The sequence below is a fragment of the Haliotis rufescens genome, unplaced genomic scaffold (assembly GCF_023055435.1).
Source record: "Haliotis rufescens isolate VD_foot unplaced genomic scaffold, xgHalRufe1.0.p SCAF_3, whole genome shotgun sequence".
Lineage (NCBI taxonomy): Eukaryota > Metazoa > Mollusca > Gastropoda > Lepetellida > Haliotidae > Haliotis > Haliotis rufescens.
Window position 1 is genome coordinate 44,967,653 of NW_025964001.1, and position 26,304 is coordinate 44,993,956.

The window sequence follows — 26,304 nt, forward strand, 5'->3', positions numbered from 1 at the left end:
TTGTGTCTAGTAAAATAGATTCAATATCTTGGTGCTATAGATTATCTGGTAAATTCACAAACTGTTTATTTTTAAAAATCTATTTATACGAATTGTCTTATGTGGACTCATGGAGTTACAATGTTGAATGAATAGTGGGACAGTGTTACAATTGATAGAGCTGATACGTGTGGACATAGATGTTATGAGTATTGTTTTCGATCTAAATTGCAGATTTAAAATTATATTAAACTCAAATTTACTTCGTAAGACATTCATTTCATAGATTTCTTGCAATTATTCTAACTCTTATGTGATTCGTCGAAAAAGACAAATTGTATCACAAAAATTCCAGTTTTGACCAAAAATTTCAAAGAAATATACTTTATGAACAAATTTCAGAAATATTCTTTAAAGCGTTTATTTAAAACCGTTTTTCGTTTTTTAGTTCGTCGTCGATATGTGACACATAAAACATTTGAAATTGACAAATCCTCACATACACATGCATGCGCGCACACACAGATTGCCTCTCCTGTACACCTTCATCCGCACTGTCTGTCATACGTAGCCCGTCCCCACCCGCCCCTCCCCCCGCGGTCAGACTCTACCGGACGGGTAGGAGTAGCAGAAGTCCTCATTAAAAATGACACAAGGTTTTGTGTGAACCCTAGGGCCCCCTAATGTTGAGACACAAGTCGCTAGCGAGCCTTGACGTGTGAAATCTATCTTCGTCAAGCAGTCGCTTTTTAACCAAATGAATCGCAATATAAAAGTTGTGACCACGCCTAAACTTCGCGACTACAGTATCTCGTGGAAGTGAGGGACGGGCAGCTTTGCCCCGGGGTAGGGGGATAACGGTTTGGATATACTAATGGGTGATGATTGAGGTAATTATGCGTACTCTATCTCTCACCTTTGTCTCCATGCATATTGATTAGGTTTCGCGTAACATATCTCAAATGTGCCGATGTCCTTCATTTCACTTGGAGCACGTTGTAAATGTCTTTTTCTTGTTTCAAATGAGTTTATTCTTTCTTGAAATTCGTACGTGAAATTTTATTACCTTTATAGATTTCATTGAATTTGATATCTGTCCAATTCATCCATGCTACTTTCGTGAAAGTGTATCCATTGCGAATTATTTCCGAGACAATGTATATATAAATACTCAACACCCCGACATTTTACTAGTTTTACGAGCGTGTTCAAAGAAAGATGATGATGATGATGATGTATTTAGGTTACAAGATACGTCTGTATATCAAACGAATATTGAAGTTTACGTTGTTTTATAGCTACATCCATCAGTACTATACTACTCAATACTGTAGACCAGGATGCCTTCACAGTATCTTTTGCCATTTTATTCTTGTATTCTTATTTGCATACTTTCTGTAGTGAAGTTCAACATAATTGCATAATCAACGAGGTGACATAAAAGATAGCTAATCATTAAAACGATATGTGAATATCGAACTTACGAATTCACATTCACGACAAACAAATACACATATTAATGTTAATTTATCCATGTAAATACATGTATAATAGACCTTGTAACAGACGAATTATACGCCTGTGACAGAGTCGATTAATATTTTTTGTTACAACTCGGTGTTGCAAAGATGAAGAATGAAAAACAAAATTATAGATAGTGATTATCGGATTTGTTAATTGATTAATTGAACATTGGGGGGTTTGTGACATGTTTATGTCAAATTATAATGTTAGATCAGTATTGATTCAGCAACACCAGATAGTTGTAAGAAAAGAAATCCAACTTAGGTACGTGATTGATTCGTACATACAGCCGATTCATCATTCCTTGAAACTCCAAACATTCAGATCGCTGGAAATGTCATATACATGCCAAACACAGTGTTTAATCAACGGATAAAAATGAAATCATCTACTCTATCTTGTTGTTATTTCTATAGAAATCAGGAAAACTATTAATATTTAAGTGTTTTTGTACTTTCGTTAATAATTACATATTTTGAATTAAACTAATTGCATAATATTTTTATGTGAATACACCAACGGTTTACATTGTGTTTCTCACAAAGAAATGTGACCCTGGAAGTCACAGCAGTTTCAAATACGACACCCAGTTTCTTTTCTCCAAAACAAATCAAGTACCCGAGTTAAAAAAGACGATTGTCGTGATCCACCGGAGCGTAATGTCCACATGCAGTGACTTTGGGACTGCTTCTAAGGTATCCTTCGTATTTTCGTCAAATGATATTTAGAAAACAAACAAAAATATTAGCTTAAGCCCCGAGGCATAACACCCAGCTTTCCTCGGTCGATGCACATATCATTCCTCTGGTCCACTTAATTAATGTTCATTCTCTGTGAATGACCTACCCTGCTATTTCCAGTCTTTAAAGATGGAACGTGTTTTTATTTACTCAGGAAAAGGATCTTCTTTGTCGAAGATTTGTATAGTGAATACAAAGCTATCCACGTAAGACACAGTATCGGGGCTTTTATTCACCCAACAGTAAACTGATCCTAATATATTTAAAGAAATAACAAGCAACTCGCTTCCCCGACCCATGTAAATTAACCCTGGTGAACTATCGGTTAGGGGGAATCATTAAAATGTAAAGGAACCCTACCACTATTGTTAAACTGCCAGCCATGCGGCGTTCTCGATACCCGAAAAAGATTCCGCTTTTAATTACATTGTATATCGAAATTCATATTTACATAGGATATTCTGGCGTCAGTGTCTATCCCCTCGGGGTATGGTTTAACAGACGTACACCATGTCGAATTTGTCACTACAGGAATTCTCCCAAGCTGTCATTTGTGAGCCTGAGGATTGTGGTAATGGGACAGCATGTTACAGTCATGGTCGACCTGATCACATGTCACCTGTCACGTGACCAGGTCACGTGTACGCCCATCCCATGGGCACATCACATTTTTAGTATGACTAATACGCTATATGTCTAATTATAGCATTGTAATTGATATTTGAAATATTTAAAAATTGATCATGATCTGACATGTTGATATTGAAATTTTGTTCAAAGATTGCCTAAAGAAACGCTGGAAGCTAAATTTCAAAACTGAGCTGATCGTGCTCCAGTTCTTTGTTTAATTATTAAAGTTTAAAAACAAGGAATTACAGATTATTTTGATAACCAAACATATTTGAACAGAACTATCATAGAAGGGACATACTCATGAGGGGTCGTTATATATATGGCCCACTCCTGTAAGTGAAATCACAAATTTGTATTTGTCAGTTAAATAGCAACATAAAAAGCAATTTTAGGTCTCAGAGTAGTTGATTTATACAACAAACTTAATGTTTCTATGTCGTGTACAACCAGCTAACCTTTAAAATACAATGAGGATACAGACAGGGTAAAAACTCGGCACATAGGTGTCCTGCAAGGATCCTATCTATACCCTCGTCTCTTCATTCTAATTACAAACAGTTTTAAACAAAAACGATTACGTGCATAAATCCTGTAAATGTACTCTCACAAGTGATAACTAACACGAAACATTTAATGAAAATGTCACTTATAAAGTCGGACCTTTAATTCATATTGAAACGTGTTTGCGTTCATTTACTGCGTCTTGATCTGTAGTGTTTACTGTCGGTGAAGCCTTCTCAAGGTAAAATATGAACTCTTAAGTTACTATATCATTTTTTCGAGTCCTCAACACACATCTGTAAATCATGTTCTGGGCCTTGACACGTAAACGGTTAAATCCGGGGATTAAAAGGGAATATATAGTTTTTAACACATTAGAGTATATCCTGGAAACATCCCTCAGCTGTCAAATGGGGTTTTCTATTTTCTGTTTGCCCCACTGTCTATCCATAACCTTATCTTCCAGCTGAAACTGTATCGATGTACCCTCCCAACGAAACCCGAGGAAAATAAATAATACTTAAAAATGGGATCTGTCAATGATGTCCCTTGCAAATTCTGTAGCCATGACAAACTGATAAACTGACTAACTCCTACCCGTTCAAATCCTACCAGCGTTTGCGAATGTTCGTTTTTTCTCTCTCATCTGATATCAAATGGACGAAATCGTACTCCCAACACGCATTCATATCTTTAGTTGAACATGGTTACAAAAACAAAGATATCTTTTATTTGATTACACAAACATTACTTTGAACGACACAGATACATGATGCATTAATGAGGAACCAGTGGATATGTCTTGTCTGGGTCACAAAACACTGCTGTGGTTGTGTACGCTTATCTTACAGTCACGAATAAATTGAAAACTGATGGGTGACCAACTTTAAGACGTATCGAAATATTTCACTTTCTGTCGACATTTTCCCTCATCTAATCTACTTCTATGGCGAAATATAACACATGCAACACAAGACACCTGATTAGGTTGATTGGTTGATCGTTGAAAGCGTTGTAGGTGTTCGGGCAACTGGGCCATTTACACACTGCCTGTAAGTAAGGTTTGCTACGAAATGTCCTAGAAATGTCATAATGTAGCTAAACTTACCACACGCTGTAATATAAGCAAGAATGACATTATGAACTTCACATCGAACGGTATTCCCAGAACATAATAGTCCAGCCAATGAGATGGCAGTAATAAGAACTGTAAGAGACTCCATCATTGGCATTTACATATTATTGGCAGTGCATTAAATAATGAGCCACATTGTCTTGTTGATTACACACTGTACAATGTGAAGAAATGTCTTTATTAATAATATTGAGATATGCACCAAGACCACAATGGCCAAGACGAAGTCTGGTTAAGAGAACCTCTTGTCTCCAATTGTTTCGAGATATTTGTAATTTAGTAAAAAATGGCTCCATGCCATAGAGTTGGCGTCCTTTTGAGGATGATGCCCATCTCTGTTGCCATTTTGCTTCGGCATGGATCTTACTGACGGTGCCTAATTCTGCAGGAGAAGGTGATATTGTTTCATCCTATTCTGACTCATATTGTATCCCACAATAACATAAATGTGAAAAACTCCACGGTTTCAAATATCTTTAATCACCATACAGAATAGAGCTCAAAACCTTCCCAATGTGTCGTTGTCATTTTACTATCATTAATAATACATTCACCACTAAATTATAACCAACGACACAAATTCAAATGGGGATAATTCACTCACTCACTCACTCACTCTTTTTTTAAAGGAAAGAGAGGCTACAGACACAACTTATCCCACAATAAGACTACAAATCCGATTTTTGACAAACATACATTATCGACATATTTCAATGACTGTCAGTTTGTTCTATTACCAAGTATAGGCCTCTCAAACACATCCTATAACACATTTGTCATTACGTTACCATTTATCAACACGTAAATGTCATGGCTCAAACACTTGTACATCGATTTGGAGTCATACCCCTAAGATATATCCTACGGCTGACATGACCGACCACAAACCCGTATCTTGATACATCCATTCGTGCAAACATACCCCCAACACTCTCCCGTACATACGCCTCACCTTTTCTTTGAGACATTTTACCTGCGAAGGACGCGGCATAAAGAACACTTCTAGAAATCCCCGATGCCCCCAAGTCTTGCTAGGTAATTGTATTTTGTCGCGAAATCCGATAACTACTGTTTAACACCATCAGATAGAACTGCTCATCAATTACCGTTATCATTCATCATCAGCAAATATGACAGGTACCTGGGTCTAACAACACTTATCTCCCTTGAAACTGCAACTCTTCAATCACGAGAGATCCTTTTTTGAGAGCAGAAGTATGTTTCTGTTGTTTTCTCACGCCGATGAGGTTGAAGAAAGTGGTGAGAGACCACATACTAAGTCCATCTTGGCCTTCCTGAGTGTCGGTTTCACACGTCAAACATGTTATTTCAAATCTTTCGGGATCTCCGTTTCTCGCGGAAACTGGCCCCTGATATGTTTGGGTTTATCTATTATTAACGAAATAAAGAAAACACGCCCCGTCGGAATCATGGGTTTTATTTTTCAAGGAGTAGAATTGCAAATAGAAAGTTACGTTGCAACATTTTTATCCCAAATAGTTCCTTTTTTCAAGAGCGTCCATGTTTGTCACAACAAATATGTTATCTATCATGGTACAAACGTGTGTTGAGACATCTTGGACACTAACTAACAATTCGCTACAATGATTTCATACAAAACTATCAAAATTCAGTTTAATTCATTTTTTAAAGTTTTTTAAATAAAGCCAGTTTACAAAATAGAAGGGTTTAGTAATTTTAGCATATTTTCTTATTTTTGTGGTATTTCTTGTTTTTTGTCTTCGGAAAATAATTCTGGAAAATAAATGTGTTTGGTTTATCACACTGACGGCATGTTCTACCACATCTCCACTTCATCACTTCACAATCTGTTAATGCATCTCGCATCTTAAAATAGCATTAGACTGGACCTTTGCCATATCACGAGTTGTGTATACATAACTAAAAGCTTTGCTCAACCATCTACTGTTATATTTGTTTAAGGCAGCACCGTAGTCTAAATATGTGACACGTTCAACATAAATATTACTGCCAATGCGGAAAGTGTTTAAATTAGGGGTAAATTACCACCTGGAATGCTGTGAAGAAATGTGTCACTTACATTGTTGTGAATAGAAGTGATTAATTTACGGAATGTAGCGGACTGTCATGCAGAGTGTTTATTTGTGATGTTGTTTTTCGGTTATATGGCTATTACTGGTAGACAAACGCTGATCGTCGTCGACATCGTCTTTAACACCACTGTCGTGTGGGTCGTTGCTGTTGTTCACAAAAATCACAATATCATATATTTTTATGATTGTTGTTGTTGTTGTTATTATTATTCACGTTTACAATAACAAATATGTTGTAATCGGATTCTTCAACGTTGTCTTTAACAATTATATTCAATATAATACTTAATTTAAAAAGTGGTGGTAGCGACACTGGGTCTTTTAAAAACGATATTTAAATATTGTATTATTTAAACGTATTCTTGTTTGTCCAACATGCAACAAACAAGTCTCTCGGTTTCCAGACACCGCTTGGTTTGAATCTGCCGCCACAAAGTTATCGTTCATACTATTGTTTCCGCTTCAGTGAACAAGTCAAAATGCTCAGCCAAACAATTATTCAATCTGTGCTAGCCGTATATTCATTTTAATCAACAATGCATAAACATATAACGAAGAAGCTTCCATTTTAAGACATCTGTCAATTTAAAGAGTTGTATATTTCAACTGCTGTCTGATGAGACCCGCTCGTCTCATCATGTTTAGTTCAGACTACCATCAGACGTATTTTGCATGAAATACATGCGCGCACGTGCTCTGTAATGCACATGTGTATATATACACCGTGATTGAAAGGATCTTGACAGCCGGGGAAGTGTAGTGTTTCCACTGTTACACATTTGGACAGGTTGGCAGGTGACATGGAAGTCTTAATGTTGGATGCACACCCTCAGCGTATCAGAGTAATCTACACAATTACTGGCTAATAACGTGATTGCACATGACTTTCTGGGCTTGAAGTTGTACGATGATCGAGAGAACTCCATTTGTCAAGTACATTTTCACACTTCCCTGTCTCTACACTTCTGATATTCAGTAACATATATACTCAGATTAGTCACCAATTTTCCGTTTATTTTTTTTACCCGTGAAGATCCGGGTTAGAATAGGTCTTCAGCAACCCATGCTTGCCGTAAAAGGGGCCTATGCTTGTCGTAATGAGGTGACTAACGGGATCGGGTGGTCAGGCTAGATTGTTTACAGACCGCCGTCATATAGCTGGAATATTGCGGAGTGTGCCGTTAAACAACAAACAAACAAAAACCTTTCATTTTTTTTAATGTTAATTCCTAGTCTGTTGTTCGTTATGTGTATTAAATATTTCCCTTTCAAGTTTAAATATTATGTCAAATTGCCATTTTAATGGTATTGAAAATAGGAAAAGTGTCATTAAAATTTTGGATTTTTTCAACTATATCGATGAATTGTTGTCAGTCTTGCTTGACAGCGGTATAAGGATCTATACCGAAACGTCGCGATTACAGAGTAGTAGCGATTACAGTTGTCATCCATAAGTTTTCTCTACTTTGTAAGCTATAACGAAATAACAAAATAAGGCCATGTCTTTCTTCTTTCGAAATGTTTTATATAACATCACATCGAAATTATTCTGTCAATATTTTAAGCTATTGAAATAATTCATATTTTATTTTCTTAAGCTGCTTGTCATCTGTAAAAAAAAAGTTCTCATGCAATTTGGTCTTCAGTTTTGTATACAGTTACGTTTGTATTTATACAGTTACGTTTGTATTTATACAGTTACGCTTGTATTTATACAGATTTTGTTGAGATAGGTTTGGGTTTTATTAAATTATCAATGTAATAATTAAGATATCATTTTATTTCTTTCCCCATAGGGCAATATTTACTAAGTTGACAATTTCTTGCCAACTCCTGGGAATGCCTGTAATATGATTGTAAAACAAAGGCCACGCCGGTCGCATAGTCTAATAACAAGAAGAGCGGTGGTAATCAAATATCAAGAGATACCCGTTCGCTTTGGATTTATATAATATAGAATGAGACATTGTACTATTTGTCTTTACAGAAACGACACTTACAAGGAAGAAATTCCCTTTTTGTCAAATATTCAAACTTGCAGAATATTATTTTACCTCACATTTTTTTAATCTGTGACATTTTACAAAAGTTTTGCATGCATCCTAAAATTACTATTATTTTACAGTTATGTTTTTAGGGATTTGGCAAAGTTAAATGTTCTGCCACTGGAGTTGAAAAATGAAGTTTCTTTCAGTTGATACTTCCTTGTCGTTTTTTCAAGTAATTAAAAATCCAAATGATGTTTTTTCTCTGGTAATAATGTCAATTGTACTTTTACGTACAAATGTATTATTAAAACTAATCTCTAGTTGGTGTAAAATTCCCCCCAGCTTTAAGTGGATCGGCTTATCGTGATAGCCTCTTCGCTGACCTCACGTGGATTTTTCTCTCGACAATTGAATAAACAAAGCAATCTCATCAAAAGTAGAAAAATGCTCACTTTTATCGGAAGACATAAATAATATCGTCCAACTTCAAACGAAGGCCTGTCACAGGTATGAATGTATGAATTTGAAAAACTACTTGTTTCAGCCAGGACGCTGTCTTGGTCAAACACTGGGGCCGCGCAATGTTTGCAAGTCCATGTCGAAAATCGAAAGTTTTGATTTATCGTTTCGGTAATGACTTGTCAATTTCAGCCGCCCGTGCAATAGACACTGACAGGCGTTATATATACACACCCTGTCGACAAGGTGTTGCTAAACACGGCTTTGCGCAAGACTTTAATCACATACAGTAAATAACACCGATTTGCAAGCTTAACCTTCTCCGGATAAAGTTTTCACCTCAGAGAGTAACTTTTCGTTTCTCTATTTCAGCCGAGTTGTCGTTTCCATACCGGCTCTTTATGATTGCAATAAACTAACATTTTGTTCTGAATCTAACACATATACATGGGTAATTACACGATATGTAAATCAGCCCGTAATATTTGAATGGATGTTATGTATTTAGTGAATAGCGGGTATTTAAGGCGCATTTTACTTTTCAAGTTTTTAATAATTTATCTAAATGATTGTATTTGTTCATTATAACGAATAAACCAATCCAACATATATCAAAGAAACGCTGTAATAGGAATAGATAATAGAACGTACGAGATCGTCATGGTTGAACTCAAACACATATATACCAAGACGTTTTATATAATTCGCTTAATCATATTGAACTTTTTTTGAAGCAGTGTCATTTCTCAGGTTATGACCCAGTGTATTAACCGCTGATATTTTTCTTTCAGCACATTAATTTATTCAAAAAGTAAACTATCGAATATATTTTTCGATTCCTGTAAGAAATGTTTTAAGTAAAATGTTCCAAAGATTATTATTATTATTATTATTATTATTATTATTATTATTATTATTATTATTAATAAAAAGACTACTGTAGCTTTCATTTTACAAAATACTTACTTGGTTTATTTTACCATTTATTTTAATGTATCAAGTCTTTACACATGGGAAATAATTACTCACATTCTTGCTATGGCGTTGAGTACAATTCATTCTTCTGTCGGAGGCCTTCACAGATCGATACATCACACACAAGACAAAATATTGTCGTTAGTTTCAAAATCTTAATAACCATTGCGGATGAAGAAACGACTGTGATCACACTTATATGAAGATATTGAATTAAGTCCACATGACTTTGAAAGCTGTCACTTCACAAAACCCTTTCGGTTCCTTCAATACATCCCATCAGATTCTGTTAACTGCACGTGATTACCGAGAAGGCAGTAAACATCTCTGACTCATGGCAATGTTGTTATACAGCCCAATTGGTAACACAAGTTTATGGCGTTTCAGTCTCGCGAATTCTTCTAGATTTCATCAATATTTTTGTCAACTATATAATGTGTCATATATCGACTGCATTCCATAAACGACAAAAGATCAATTGTCATTATTATGAAGAACAATTACAAGATGACAGATTCGCGTCAGAGTTGTCAAGTTGGACATGTCTTTGACTTACATGTAACATACAAGACAATAATTCCTCGGGCGAAACAGAGGATGTATATCTACTTTGACAAGTGACGTGTCAATCATTCGAAGCAGATATCCATCTGTGTTAATTTCAGAAAAATTAAGGATTACAGAGAAATCTCATCTTTTTGAAAATCTGTTATGTTCTGAAACTGTTTCCTTTCATTATACATTCTAATATTCTGTATTTTAAATATAAAGTATAAATTGCTACTCTAGATTTAGAAGTAATATGTATCTGTTCATGCGATGTCACAGAAGTAATAAAAAAATCGGAATTCGGGGGGAAATAATAGGAAGATTTCTTCTGGAAATATTGTTGTCTATTTCACACACATGACACGTAACGTTATTGTAAACCTCTGTACTGGCGCCGTAGTGGCATCAGACTGCGACCACAGGTGACCCCACAAGCCCTCATTACAAAGACAAAGAATTAGCTTCACAAAATTGGTCTTTCGTTCAGAAACTTAAAACTGATATAATGTAAGAGACATCCGTGTTCGTAGCTCCGTAGCATCGGACAGAATCTAGCAGAAACAGAAGCCGTCGTTTAGAGACAGAAACCTGAATTTATTCAGTAGCGGGGCACCCGCGAGACGAATACATGTGCATCTATTCATTTTTGTCACATGCGCATTCCTACTTCTTTTTACCCAATATTTTTTCCGATGTTTCAAATTTTTCGTTTGACTCCCTCGTTTTCGCGGTTTCAATGGCTTACCGACGATCTTCATGTGGATTTATAAGTGACATATTTCTCATAAATGCACGTGTACCTATCTAATCTAATCACACCATACGCTTACGCATTGCTACTGTATTATCTTTCACCATAACAGAATGTTCAAAGTCTCAACTCGTGAGCTTGAAGTTTAGACGAACATGGGTAGCTTCATTTTTAACACATATCATTCATATATAATCGTGCTATAGATATATTCTGTAAATTAAATCCGTCATACAGCATTATTTTATAACCACCCTTTCTTAAATCAATAACTTTTCTTTTATGCTGTACGATCTCCATGTCTTTGCCATTATAAGTATTTTCTCATGCCTGACTTTTTCCCCATGAGTTTTAGCTTGTAACTTTGGTTGAACTTCATGTAAATTGAAATTCACCATTTTCAACATATAGGAGTCAAAATATGTCTCATATTGTTAAGGTTTAACAAAAAAGTGAAATCAACCATCTTGAAGTGTCATCATATCAATTATGACATGTCGATTTCTTCCTGGTCGCGTCCCACGCGCATGAGCAGTTTCACATCACCGCCGTGAAATCAACATGAGCTTGAAAGGCATTGACACGACCACAAAGTCGTCTCTTTGTCATATGTCTCACTTATAAAAGTCAGTCGATTAACACTTAAATCATGCGCAGACCTCCCCTTAGGAACAGAAATAACAAAATTTAACACTATGGACAGTAATGCGCCCAAAGATACGAATAGGATGGCCACGGTAAATGATAGCGTCAAGCTATAATGTCTTGTATTAGTCGTTTCACTACCGTCAAAACTTTGACGTTGACCCGTTACCCGTCAAGTTAAGTTAAAGAAGTACAAAAAAGACCTTTGGCAGGCGGAGCTTTGAGAAGTCTTAACCATCTTCGACGTTGTCGTTGTAACGTTAAGGAGAGGCGTTGACGTGTCATCTTGACGCTGGAATGTTAGACGTTATTAAGCGTTGAATTCTATTACGGCGTTGTGTGCGGGACAAAATTTGATTTGAAGTGTTTTTAACATACAGACTACCGACATTGAGCATTGAATGCTGGAAAATTAAAACGTTCATGAATTTTTGAGGTTTTTGTAGCTGACAACTTTTACGCAAAACATGATTATGAAACCGAGGCTGAAAGCCCTGAATCGCAGACTGTCAGCTCTGCTTAATTTCCACGTTCTCGGTTCTTCCTTTCTCTTTGTTCTAAGTGCCTGTACAGTGTGAGATAATTGTTTATAACTTTTCAGCATGTTTATTTCATATACGGCAGTGTCCATTTCACCTTTCCGTTACCAGAGCTCCTCTCACCTTCACTCACATGCCTGCAAACTCGTGTACATTTCAATACAGTCGAAATCAATTTCGCACTTATGTTTGGGTTTTTATTGGGTTTTTTCAACATGTCTAAGGTCATTAGGTGCATCGGAATTATGCAGAGCAAATATATGTAAACCATTCATATGTTACACCTGAAGCCGAATTCTTCGGGTTTTCTATCACACGATCCTTATCAGAATGAAGTTAAGAACAGACAGTTGAGTAAATGATGTTAATTTTTAGAAACTGCAAATTTGGCATATCTATGTGGCTGAGATGCTGACTTGTATTTCTAGCCATTTCTTCATCCATGTTTTAGTTGTTGTCGATGCGTTTGCAAAAAGCTTCTTCATGCATCTTTTTTACCCAACGTAAATTATCAATTCTACACACACAAAATATATGTCCTTTGTAACTGTCCTGTGGGGTTATGAGATTTCTACCGACGAATAACCAAGCTAGAACCATAAAAATGTGCCAATATAAAAGTTCTGTTGCCAACGGATTTAAAGCTTTCTGATAAACATCTGACATTAGAAATCCCCGACTTATTTTCGCTGTACCGTAAGCCGCACCATTAAAGACAAAATCACCAAATTCCCATGTTTATGTCCATCAGAATGGCACCTATTTGGTAACACTGTCAGGGACCGAAATAGGTAGAGACCTTTGCGTCTAACAGCAATTTGAAGTGGAATTTTAGTGACTGTCAGTTTCGTTACTTAAACACGTGTGCTGTTGACAGAGAGTACTTACAGCCACGTTTAGGCGTGACACCGACATCAACACCTGTCAATCAAGTGCTCCTTTTCCCACATCAAATGTTTGTCGCCATTGTCAATTACAGACAAATATGCACAACACAGCCATGTCACCTAAATGGTTTCGACTCCGTAGTGGCATGAGGCTGCGACCACAGGTGATCCTACAGGCCCTCATTACAAAGACAAAGAATTTGCTACACAAAATTGGTCTTTCATTCCTAAACTCGTGGGTGACTAGATGTCAATTACGTCATAGCGTTCGCGATGGCTTCAATTTTCAGAAAACCAAACTGACAGAGTGGGCTTTTAAATGACTTAAAAGCTTCTAAATAATGGAAATGGTGTCTTTGGGAATTAGTTGCTGACACACTGAAACTTCTTGCAACATTTTCTCTGAAACATTTAACCCAGGAAGGCATCACGGGTATTCCCCCTTGGGCGAACAGGATCACACACTTCAAAAGTTGAAATTTCGGTTTTTTGATATTTTAAACTTTGACAAACAGGTTGTTGAAGGCTAAATACTTTCAAAGAAGGTAGCCGAGGATAACTGACAATGATGACTGAACTGAGAGAAGCGACTGTTGAAAAGTGCAAACTGTTCAACTAGCATGCAATAACACAACCAGAATATACACTCAAAGTTTTGGTTCATCAGAATATGCAATATAATATATTTTTTTCCAGATATTTCGCTAAAACGTCATTACCGTATTTTCTTGAGTATAGTGCGCACCCATGTATAATGCGCACCCCCCTCTAGCGGATTTAATATTTTGGAAAAAAAGAAATTTTAATATTATGCGCAGAAAACAATTACACCGTACCCCTTCAGCGAAGTCCGGCAAACGAACGGGTGATGAGAAACTTTGTCAGTACAAATTCGAAATTTGAGATAAAAAATCACCAGACATGTTGATTTACCGTTTAAATTGTATTGCTTGTTCAGCTACGCATTGTTTTATATCCAGGGATTAAGATTACCTTGTGTATTTTTTCGTAAACTAAGCCGGACACAGCAATCAGCTGTACACACGTTTTCTTCGAATCTACCAGTGATTCGGTCAAGACACACCCAATGATATTACTTTACAGTATTTTAATGCAAGGATCGGCAAAAGTTGTATCTGAAACTATTTTTTAATCAGGAATAATATATTGCAATATCTTGTTAGTTTAGATGCAGCTTTTACTAAACATATTTAAAATAATAATAACCCGAAGCGAAGCAGCTGATCGCTATTGCTTGTTTTGGGGGGTACTTGTTTTGCTCTTACAAAAGTATGCAGTACCCACAACTTGGTGTTGTCACAATTCGAGATACTTTGAAATATTATTTTTTTTAATGAAAAGGCGACAATGTACGATTGTAAGTGAACTTCATTGAAATTATTCAGTTACTAAAAATTCTCTCCTACTCATATTCGGTTGTTAACATGTTATCGACTACATCAATCATATCCTGGAAATATCAAACACTACTTATTATGCACATTCTACTTCTTTAAACAAAATACGTCCATATTTATTGTCAGTCCTCTAATGCATGTTTTGCGACATTTGCTAACGAAAGAATCCAAATAGATAACGCCTTATAATTTTATGTTTAATATTCCAATACAGGTATTGTGTTACTGTTATCTGATTGTTCAGAACCTCCATCTGCCATGACCGTATGCCGCTGCCTGATGTCCACATGTCTGTCAAGGTTCTACCCATTCTTTGTGCAACCACTCCATCCCTCTAATCCTGCCCAATTCTTGATGGCATTGACATGGCGTTAGATCAATTAGTTTCTTACCAGATCTTAACATTCTGTCATTCAGTTCGAATGTTTCTATATCCAGATGCATCTAATTATCACCAATCAACTCAAAAGGTAGGAAATTTTATCAAATAATTTACAGAGATATCCAAACCTGTTAATCCCCCTTAGCAGTGTGTGTCAGTCTCGGGTCACTCCGGATTAACGCGTACCACGTGGTCTTGGTGAGATTTGATTTAACACTGACAATAGTTGACAACTGAGGGATCTAGCCTGCTATGGTCTGGCAGTGGCTTTAATCTACTATTGTAAGGGGCTTACGTGCAGATCTCGCTGCATGATATCAACATTGTCTTCAGCAATGTATAGGCTTGTTATTGACATCACTGCAAATTTAGGTAATCTCTGGCACCATCGCAGAGTTAAATTACCATGTGAGATTTACCTGTTAAAGTCTGTTTTATGTCATTGTAATTCGTTGGTACATCATAGAACCATAAAAAAATATATTCTTTGAGTGTATAAATATTGACATACTTAAGTTTTAATTGAAAATGGACGTTGGCTTCTGATATACCTGAGGACAATAAACCAATCATGCATTCCCATTCTGTTACTCATGACGTAAAAGCTAGTTCCGTGTATTGTTATATGCCGCAGTCAGTTATATTCCAGCCTTATCACGATGGCCTGTAAATAACAGAACATGGATCTGACAGACTACATGCAATGACTGAGTAATGAACCAGTCTCACTCCGTCGGGTTAGATGACACTCATCCACGAACAACCTTCCTATTGGTCACCTCTCACTATCTTCTTCTTGGAACCTGTTCTAGTCCGTCCCAACAACTATTGGAAATCAGATTGGGGTGGGATAGAGTGGTTATCCTTCAAAACATTGTTTGTGTTTGCCAAATTTATTTTCTATTTCTCCACATATGACTGTTTATTCGTTCCGCTGAAGGCCCTATACGTTGAGATAATGGCCATAGTTTTTACAGGGTGTAGCGATACACATGCATGTGCCTCAACTCATGTACTCTTGCAGGTTAATAGCAATCCTAAATGTCATTCGGTTACCGGCTTCTAACACAAGAATGTCAGTATTTTGCGGTGACTTGGTTTAATGATGCGTCCAAGATTATTGCACTTATATAGCGACGTGTGTGTGTGTGTGTGTGTGTGTGTGTGTGTGTGTGTGTGTGTGTGTGTCTGCTTGTACCAGTCCGAACTAATGCTGATTTTATAGTGCTACCATGACTACCCCAGTCAGAAAACAGTATCCGAGCCGACCAGTCATTGTTTTTAGCCAGGCATGGTAACAACAAGTACCATCTTTTAATGTATTTTGGTATGACGCTGCCGGTGATCCGCACACAATGCAGACGCTCTACCACTAGACCACTGAAGCTGTCGTCGCCATTTTGAAGCAAAGAGAGATTATATATATGACTGACATGGCAGAAAAAAATGGATTTATATAAATGTCATACAAAACCTAGTTAACAAAAGGTGATTAAATACTAACGTTAAAATCACGTACCTTAAATAAACTCGACGTTATTTGTAGATTTTAGGATGGACTGGATATGCAATAACAACCATCTATCCATAAAAAAGGGGTACAAAATCCTTTTTGAAAAAAAACATTTCAATAGAAAAAGAATGGTCTTCAGACAACTAAGAGAGGTCGAGAAGTTCAAAGAAAATGTATTTGTACCGAGTAACTTCAAACGATAACAATATAATTGTTACAGACGCTATCAGGCGATTGTCAAACACTTCGTTATAGAAACGGGGTTCAAAGCACCTACTGTGTAAATATGTTTCAACATTTTTCAGCAATAAAGAATTGATATTCAAAATCGTTTCCCATGCATTTCAAAATTCAAGGGTTTGAAATAACGTGCATTGTACGATACATAATTCATACGTTGTAGGAAAGAATGAAGATGAATAAGTTGATAGAACTTTTCAAGACAGTTTTTGTCGATTCATTTCCTTAAAATAAATTGCCAAGTTTCAAATACATGTATGAACATATAATTGATAAACCTACCTTGAATCACTTTATTGGAAAAGTAAATTAACATGTCCCTATCGGTAAATATGGCTTTGTCTTAAATATATATCGTCATCCATAACCTATGGCTCTTTCTTCATCATGTTCTTTACCGTCACATATGATCTTGTCTTCTGTCGTCACATGTGACCGCGTCCTCTGTCGTCATATATTGTCTCGCCCTCTCTCGTTATATAGTATCCTGACCTCTGTTATGAAAAATTATCTGGTCTCCGTCGTCCTATATTGTATTGTCCTCTGTTGTCACATGTGATCTTTTTCTCCGTCGTCATATATTGTCTTGTCCTCTGTCGTCATATATTGTCTAGCCCTCTGTCGTCATATATTGTCTTGTCCTCTGTCGTCATATATTGTCTAGCCCTCTATCGTTATATATAATCCGGGGGCACGGGTGGCCCAGTCGTCTAAGGCGCCGCGATTCGCTGTGCAGAGTTGCGTCCCTTTGGGCACGCCAGAAACCTACTATTGTGGGTTCGAATCCCGGTTCGCCCCGATAATGTTTCTAGGTTTGTCAGCACCATACCCGTGCTCGTGTGGTAAACGTCTGAGACCTGCATTACTTTGGGCTTTCCCCTCACATTAAGCTGACATGCCGTGATATAACTAGAATAACGTTAAAAGCTCACTCACTCACAATCATATATAATCCTGACGTCTGTCGTCATATATTATCTCGTCTTCAGTCGCCCTACATTATCTTGTCCTCTGTCGTCCTATATTGTCTTGTCTTCTGGCGTCATATATTTTCTTGTGTTCTCGCGTCATATATTGTCTTGTCTTCTAGCGTCATATATTGTCTTGTCTTCTAGCGTCATATATTGTCTTGTTTCCAGCGTCATATATTTTCTTGTCTTCTAGCGTCATATATTTTCTTGTCTTCTAGCGTCATGTATTGTCTTGTCTTCTGGCGTCATGTATTGTCTTGTTTCCAGCGTCATATATTTTCTTGTCTTCTAGCGTCATATATTGTCTTGTCTTCTAGCGTCATATATTTTCTTGTCTTCTAGCGTCATATATTTTCTTGTCCTCTAGCGTCATGTATTGTCTTGTCTTCTAGCGTCATGTATTGTCTTGTCTTCTAGCGTCATATATTGTCTTGTCTTCTAGCGTCATGTATTGTCTTGTCTTCTAGCGTCATATATTGTCTTGTATTCTAGCGTCATATATTGTCTTGTCTTCTAGCGTCATGTATTGTCTTGTCTTCTAGCGTCATGTATTGTCTTGTCTTCTAGCGTCATATATTGTCTTGTCTTCTAGCGTCATATATTTTCTTATCTTCTAGCGTCATGTATTGTCTTGTCTTCTAGCGTCATATATTGTCTTGTCTTCTAGCGTCATATATTGTCTTGTCTTCTAGCGTCATATATTGTCTTGTCTTCTAGCGTCATATATTGTCTTGTTTTCAGCGTCATATATTTTCTTGTCTTCTAGCGTCATATATTTTCTTGTCTTCTAGCGTCATGTATTGTCTTGTCTTCTAGCGTCATATATTTTCTTGTTTCCAGCGTCATATATTGTCTTGTCTTCTAGCGTCATATATTGTCTTGTTTCCAGTGTCATATATTGTCTTGTCTTCTAGCGTCATATATTGTCTTGTCTTCTAGCGTCATGTATTGTCTTGTCTTCTAGCGTCATATATTGTCTTGTCTTCTAGCGTCATATATTGTCTTGCTTCCAGCGTCATATATTTTCTTGTCTTCTAGCGTCATATATTTTCTTGTCTTCTAGCGTCATATATTGTCTTGTTTCCAGCGTCATATATTTTCTTGTCTTCTAGCGTCATATATTGTCTTGTCTTCTAGCGTCATATATTGTCTTGTTTCCAGCGTCATATATTTTCTTGTCTTCTAGCGTCATATATTGTCTTGTTTCCAGCGTCATATATTTTCTTGTCTTCTAGCGTCATATATTGTCTTGTTTCCAGCGTCATGTATTGTCTTATCTTCTGGCGTCATATATTGTCTTGTCTTCTAGTGTCATATATTGTCTTGTCTTCTGGCGTCATATATTGTCTTGTCTTCTAGCGTCATATATTGTCTTGTCTTCTAGCGTCATATATTTTCTTGTCTTCTAGCGTCATATATTGTCTTGTTTCCAGCGTCATATATTTTCTTGTCTTCTAGCGTAATATATTGTCTTGTTTCCAGCGTCATGTATTGTCTTATCTTCTGGCGTCATATATTGTCTTGTCTTCTGGCGTCATATATTGTCTTGTGCTCTACAGTCATATTTTCTTCTCCTTGTCAGGTACTACACAATGTGAAATAAATAGTCCTAAACCAGAATAAAAACCAAGCATTTATATAACAAATAATGAATCCCTGGTCAGTACACTGCCGTGAACGTTTATAAACAGATGCGACGTATCAACCTGAACAAGCTACACATAGATCTACAGCCAGTGTTTCGGCTGTGGGTAAGTATTATCATTCGCACCTACAAGAGTTTATATTTACTGTAGAAGTACCATTAACACAAATGAAAGGACCGCCCATCCGCTACACTAACAGGTACATGTTTATCTATATAGTTGCATGATTCATCGGTCACTGGTTTACATTTGAAATACGAATGATGTGTAACGTTGCCTCACAGTTTATTTTGTCATATAAAAGTGTTCAATATTTTAAAATATATTATGTAAATTCAAAATCAAGATTAGGAAATGTAGAGAAACAGCTCCTTGGATAAAGTTTTCCAAAGTAACATGATCATAAGTATTGAAGTGATGGATTGTTTTTGCAAACCAATTAAATAGCGAACGTTTCGTCGGAACAAAATTGTATCGTGTCTTTGTTTTCTGCGGAATAAAGTGTCATATTTGTTGTGCCATTTCGTCGTTTCCGCTTTTCTAAATTAGTAAAGTAAACGAACAAAAAATAAAAAATTAAAGCAGACAAATACTAAATGCCTGAGGTTTGTCGCTCGTTGTCTGTCAAGTTTATAAAACAAGCATCATGATAAACAATCAGTTCAAGATTGGATGAAATGAATGATAATGACTCTTTGTTTCCACTGAATACATATTTAACGATGTCCATCACTGCAGTAAGTGTAGAAGACGAAGATCGATTCGGCTCAAGTTTTCATTGACCAGGCGTTAGTTGTATGTACTACTGAAACACACACCTTGCCCGGCACGTGTGTAATTGACAAGCTCAACACACACACGGCATAAACTTAATAAGACCTGATCGTGTGTTTAGTGTCAGAAGGGGTAGATACAAGTTGGTATTTCCGTGACTAAGGCTTGTCACGTGCTCTTGCTTTGTTGTTGATATCATAAATAATGAATTTCAACGCGCAAACAAAGGACTACCATAATTGTCTTAGGTAGTTTTGAAGTGTGAATGTCACGGGACACTGTCTTTGTTGAAATGCAGGTCATTTCGCTGACAGTTTTATCTGTCACCTTCAGTAAGTAACACTAGGGAACCAGGCATGGAGGGATTAGAACCGTTTCACGGACACTGAATCTGGTGTGCATTTCAATCAGTCAGTCTCATCAATCTTTGACACCTGCCATATTTGTCAATCTTTGATACACGTTCCAAAATAAAATGAATTCATAGGAAAAGTTGTTGTTTTTCTGATGGTTGTATGTTTGTGCCAGGTTTCCCTCGTTGATTATGACGTGTTTTGCGAATGTTTTCTGGTGACATCCGTCAGAGGAACTATTCCCAAGAACAAGCATAGGAAAATATTATTCTTTCTTTTCCCGTCGGTTTCCTTGTTGATATTGTGGCTTCACCTGTTTTTGTTATGATATATAATATTCATTAAGACTAACACTATCTTGAAATTACATTGTATAACATCCCTCAGAACAAAAAGTGTAAATTTGTTAAATATCCCTTTATTTTGGAACGCTTAAGTACCCTACTAAATTTGTAAAATAAGATGTGCTCGGAGCACCAGAATACATATTCTCGTCAGGTTTTTAAGAATAATTTTTTTCTTATTATAACTCATGCGTTGTTAAGTCAGTTTCGAAATTCACCATTTACGGAACGTATATCATCTCCATGTTTAATCATACATAAACATAATATTTTAACTGTTTCAGTTCAAAACCGTTTCTCTTACAATTCTCCCAGAAAGGGTCCGGATTTTGTTATATTAAGCCTCTAATTTCCAAGCGACAGGCCATCGTTCTTCATGGTTAGTTTACTCTAGTGTTTTTGTCACTGCATTAAGCGACAAACAGTTGATTCTTTTCACATGAATAACTTTGTCAGATTAATCATATTTTCCACCGTGTGATACACTCGCCTCTCCGCCAAATACGTGGACGGAGTTAGAAGTGCGAAAGGACGAAGAGCTCACTCAATAAAGTATCGTTTTTTTCGCGACAGGATAGTAACTTCCTTAACTTAACTCCAGTATTTTAAATTTCAAAGTTTTCTGAAATGTGACATTTCCGACGACATAGTCACGCGATTACGATCACATTTCTGAAAACACCGACACCGTCAGGCCAAGAGACATGTGTCAATCCGTTTTAACAATTTCGTGCGGTCTAATCTAGCTTTTTGTTACCGTAGAATGAATCGACATTATAAAATAAAAGCTTTTAAATCAGGCCGGAGAAAATGTAATAAACAGCGACATTACAAGTTAGTTTTCTAAACTGAGAGATCGTTCGGTTGCGGGAGAGACGAGGATCCATCAACCAGTCGAGCACATTCGCTCGAAAAGCTACACCAGCATGGTTCGTGTTTTGCAAACAGATATCCTCTGCAAAAAATAAATTCGAGGAAAGGCGAGCGGGGAAAACGACTTGACAATTACCTCTAGCCCCGGCTTTGGCATTCTTTCTTATATTTCTGTGAAATCTACACGCTATCGACACGGAAAGTGATACCATGTCTTGCTTTTTTCTCTCGCTTTTTTCATCACAGGGTTTTATGCCCCATTTCAAACGGAAAGGCCAGTTTAATAAGAAAATGGAAGTTTTAAGAAACCTCATCTTGTGAGAAAATAGATAATTGATGGAAACAGAGGGAGCTAATTTGCATGTAATGAATGTGTGAGGTTGATTTCGTACGTAGCTGACAAGGGATGTCGATTGCATGCGGTGATCAGATGAAATAGACACGAAATAGACAAGCTTGAGTGATATGAAGCAACTCGGATTTCAACCTCAAGCATGTCATTAGTCCTTTATAGAAGTGATTCTGACACATCGTGAGTCCCCATATACATTATCGTTTCTGTTAAAGTCCATACCACAATTTTATTTGAACTTATACTCGATAATCAATCAACGGGTCATTAGTTCTAAAGTTTCAAAGTTTCATATATAAGAGCGAACAGGCACACGTGCAGAACTGCTAGCAACTTCAGTCAAAATGTAAACAAGGTATAATAAAAACAAACTTGTCATTGCCTGTGTCATCATTGTATCATCTTATCGTATAAACTGCTTAGGAAATAATTGTTTCATAATAGGAACCTGCTGGTTCAAATACAATGTTGTACAATAGAGCTTCGTTTTGTGTTGATTTGTTTTTGTTTAATAATCGCATATATGCGTCATTGATCTGGATTTAGTGTTAAAGTCTTCAATTACATTTTACTTAAATATATCGGATTTCGTTTTATCTAAATGTAACGCATTGTCGTGAATCGTGATTATCAATTTTAACGGAAACGTTTGAACGGAAGTTCTAGAACGGTTTACGAAATATGGAGGTTATTATTAACAACTATTGAATTTCTAAACGTCGTTTAAAACAGTATATAGGAAATGGAGCTATGTCAGATATTGTGTGTAGGTTTAACGGTGACATATTCCATCGTTGTGAATTTTATGCCTACCGCGTGAAACGCCACTGATCCACTCACCCACCTTGGATAAAAACGTGTTTTCAATTAACGACGACTGGAAACAGTCCGTCCTACAGAAAACCAGACTAGTCAGAATGATAACTGACAACTACAGTCTTTAGTGAGAGAACAAATATTACCTTCTCCACGCAAATTTGATAAACTGCGTCACATGCTGGAACTTTTGACACCGTGATAGTTCCATCTATCATAAAAAATCAAACATATATTTTGAATGCGGAAATTAAAAGAAAACTTGATGATTAATGTAAAATCCAAAACAAAGTGTACAAAAGTAAACTAAAGGAAACGAAATTAAAGCCCTCTGTCTTCTGACACAAAAAAATCTACATCGCAGTCAAGAGAGGAATTCCAAAATGTCGGTTTCGCTTTCTTGGTTAAAAGTTGATGTTTATTTGCCGGAAGATGCATCGAGTGAATAGGCGTGTCAGGCATACAATTATTTTCCCTTGGAAACTAATTTACATTGCCGTACTTTACGGAATTTTAGTAAATTTGTTCTTGCTAATCTTGCACATGAACTCAATAATAGATGAGAAGAGTTGATTGAGAAATGTGACTTGTTCTAAAGTAAGATATTACTGCTTCTTCTGAGGTAAATGGTTTATACTGGCCGCCTTGATTATCGTATCTTTTGTTTGACCACTAATGATAGAATAAATGATTACTTTGTTGTCGTTTTTAGTAGAATGTGTCTATTTCAGTTATGCACAAACAAGGATATCAATCTTAAGATTGTGGTGGTAGTCGTTGTAAGGGCAGGAGAAGTAGCAGTAAAAGTAGCAACATCAAAAGTAGTAGATGTTTTTTGGGGGTAGCAGAAGTGGCAGTAGCAGCAGTAAAAGTAGTAGCAGTAGCAGCAGTAAAACTAGTAGCAGCAGTACATTATTGGTAGAGTAAAAACACAAGCGGTAGCATCATATCTTGTAACCAAACTGTACATTATGTAATACGTAAACAGTTTTAATATGCAGTGTTTGGTTTCAAGATGTCATAACAGTCTGTATAGAATTTCACATTTGTGTTTGGGAAAGTAGGTTACATTAAAATGGTATAGATACCACAAATGCCGACAAAGCAAATCTTAAACTACTGTCGAAAGGGAAACTTGAGTTTACTGAGAGTAATTATATTTCCCGTGATTTGATTTGATAGTCTACGCACATGCATCTGCAGGGGGCGACTATATGTGATGCATGTCGGGATGCACAGTTGGGTCAGTATTACTCATGACGTCATCATCTCCAGAAAAACTCAGTATTAATATTTTTTTGTGTTTCCTAAAAAAACATTTAAAAATTGTGTTCCGGTATAATACATCATTTTGAAGCTAACGTCAATCCCTTAATCCATTTTTTATTTATTAAACATCCTGCCGGTCTTAATGTCAACTATTGTCACTTGTCATTAATTCAATCTTTTGTCAAATACAAATTGTGTAGAGTAAGACGTCATGCACCATTCTTAACAGAAATATACATGTCAAATGTCCCTAAAAACGAATACTTACACCCTGATACATCACGAGGCCTTTACTGTTTTCAATATATACTAACATTTTGAAACAGAAATATCTCATTTTAATTATTTCAAGGAAGTGTCAACAGAGAAGACAAACTTGGATGACATTACCCTTAAATATAATCACTTTTTCAACCTCTCCTGTCACGTTTGTACACTAACACTTGCTTCAAGGGATATTCAAACTGCTTGAAACCAGACCATCTCACGTTCAGGGACAATTCAGTCTCAAAGCTGGATTTTGTTGTTAATTACTTGGCGACATTTATCACATCTTGAAATATAGTCCCCCGAGGGCCATCGGCGGAGGGATATCCGTCAGAAATGTCGCAAAATGTCCCCGATGTCGTAATAAGGAGCAATAAGTATCACTGCACTGACAACATCCATTGTCAAAGATTTTGACAGGGGCTTTGCTCGTTTCAACGGACAAATAAGCGACCACGTCTCTATCTCAATCGTGGTTGCGATTTTTTGACATATTATCAACTTGTGGTTCTTTATGTTCAACTGCGCAAGTTAGAAACTATGTATAATATATATGAGTACCAAGTACTTGAGTATTGCAGGAATAATCAAATAAAAGTTTTATTTATAACGATTTATTAATTTGAATCTTTGAAACGGAACTCTCAATCACACCCTTGTTTCAGTAAACAATGCAACTATAAACATTAATTCAGATAAACTCTTTCAGAATGTTATAATCCAAAATATTTAGTTCACGCCAAGTACTTACATAGTTTTAAATAAATTAAAGAAAGCTCTTGAAATGACTCAACCTCTAAATCCACTACACACATTAAGAAAATATTATCAGTGTGGAAATGAACTTTGAAAGTGTAACCCAATGTCAACCCCAGTAATTCCATTCAGCGATTCAACTTTAACATTAAGTTTATTAGGAATCTTCTCTGTTGTTATTACAAATCATATTCATAACGTTTCTTTATTAATATTATTATTTGAAATACAATTACAGTGTCATGTGCACACAGCTCACCGCGACGGTATTAATTGAATTAAAGCAATGTATGTGTCGATGAAAACCATTTGTCGTAACAGGTTTGTCGTGGAGGTTTCGTACACTGTGACCAGTTTTGTACTTTGTGCACTTTTGGGGACCATCAAAAGCAGCACACACAAAATTAAACCTCGGTAACTGAACATAATGATACATCTGGACGAATTCAATGGTTTCATGTGACGAAAAAATATTTAATTCATAATCGCCTACTCTCAGAAACATAAACAGACAATATCCACAAATATTTCGCACAAAGCGAAATGTTTATTTCTAAATCACTTACAAAGTAAGCACCATGGATATCTTTTTGTGAAATAAAAGAATAAAACCACCGATTTTCTTTACATAATGCACATTTTTCGGTGCACTGCTAACGTGTTTTATGCATGCATCTATTGTACGTTTCTTACAATTTATCTCTGCAAGAAGTCTAGTCTAGACGTTTTCCTTGCATTGCGTGGTTAGAATTAGCAAATAAGTTGGTGGGAGCATATCTCCTTTTATTTGTGTATCTTTCGATCGCGGTAGTCCGGTATATTTCTCATTAAATGGGTCAATAGCTCTCTTGAATAATACTTTTTACTGGGATTTTTTTAAAGAAATGTAAACTGTACCTATCATTCACTCGTATGCCCATGTGTTGAATATATATTTACTCAGATGCAAA

The 26,304-nt window shown here is 36.4% G+C and overlaps 1 long non-coding RNA gene across 1 annotated transcript in view; it reads left to right on the plus strand.

The window, feature by feature from the left end:
• Positions 1 to 742: 742 nt before the first annotated feature.
• LOC124124302 overlaps positions 743 to 26,304 on the plus strand; it is a 28,366-nt gene continuing 2,804 nt past the window's right edge. Inside the window, exon 1 of the long non-coding RNA XR_006859437.2 lies at positions 743 to 869. This is a non-coding gene — a long non-coding RNA (uncharacterized LOC124124302). The remainder of the gene's footprint in view (positions 870 to 26,304) is intronic.